Raw genomic sequence first — 787 nt, 5'->3', positions numbered from 1 at the left:
CGCGTCTCTTATATGAGGGGCAACGTGCTTTCTTAAGTAACATAAACCCGTACTTTCTGCAGGGGGCGCTTAAGGGCCCCGAAAGCCAAATAATCCGTTCAGCCTCATTCAAACCTCAGGGAACTTTTCGTTTTATTAGAGACATTTGTACACATTAAATTATAATCATTCAAATCTATTCATTCCAGGCATTGAAAACTGACATACTAATGAAAATCCACTCTAGCAAACTCTAAAACATTATATTATTAAAAAAGGCCCTCACAAACGACTGTGAGTGGTCCATCGTAAACAGTGCTGTGAAAAGTAACACGTACCACGTGACAACAGTGTGGCGCTTCAGAAGATCTTGGCATTAGTCATTTATGACTGAATAATGATACTGATAAATCTTTTCAATATATAAGTTAAAAGAATGGTTGTTTAGATACATCGTACCTGAACAATTAAAAACACATTTCGGGACACCGAGCCCCGCCCACTTCGTAATTTTGAATCATCTCAACGGTCGTTCTGCCATCGGTTTGTTTCTGTGAGAGAGTTTCGCTGAATATTTGTGGTTTGTCGCGACGCTTGCGGCCAGTGCAGATGAGGTTTGACAAAATGCAGCCCATGGTAATGAGAAAAGATTAAGCTGTTTGCAAAGCTCACTTAGTTTTTAATATCTACTATAACTAACTTAAAATATGAACGCCTCTCAAACACCTCTTGCTGTTTCATTCATGTTCAGTGAATTGCTATGCATGTGATATGATAACAGGACTTTAAGTAATACTTCCGATGGTTT

Source organism: Megalobrama amblycephala, linkage group LG1 (assembly GCF_018812025.1).
Source record: "Megalobrama amblycephala isolate DHTTF-2021 linkage group LG1, ASM1881202v1, whole genome shotgun sequence".
Classification (NCBI taxonomy): domain Eukaryota; kingdom Metazoa; phylum Chordata; class Actinopteri; order Cypriniformes; family Xenocyprididae; genus Megalobrama; species Megalobrama amblycephala.
The sequence above is the reverse complement of the archived record's forward strand: the minus strand, read 5'-3'. Positions refer to the sequence as shown.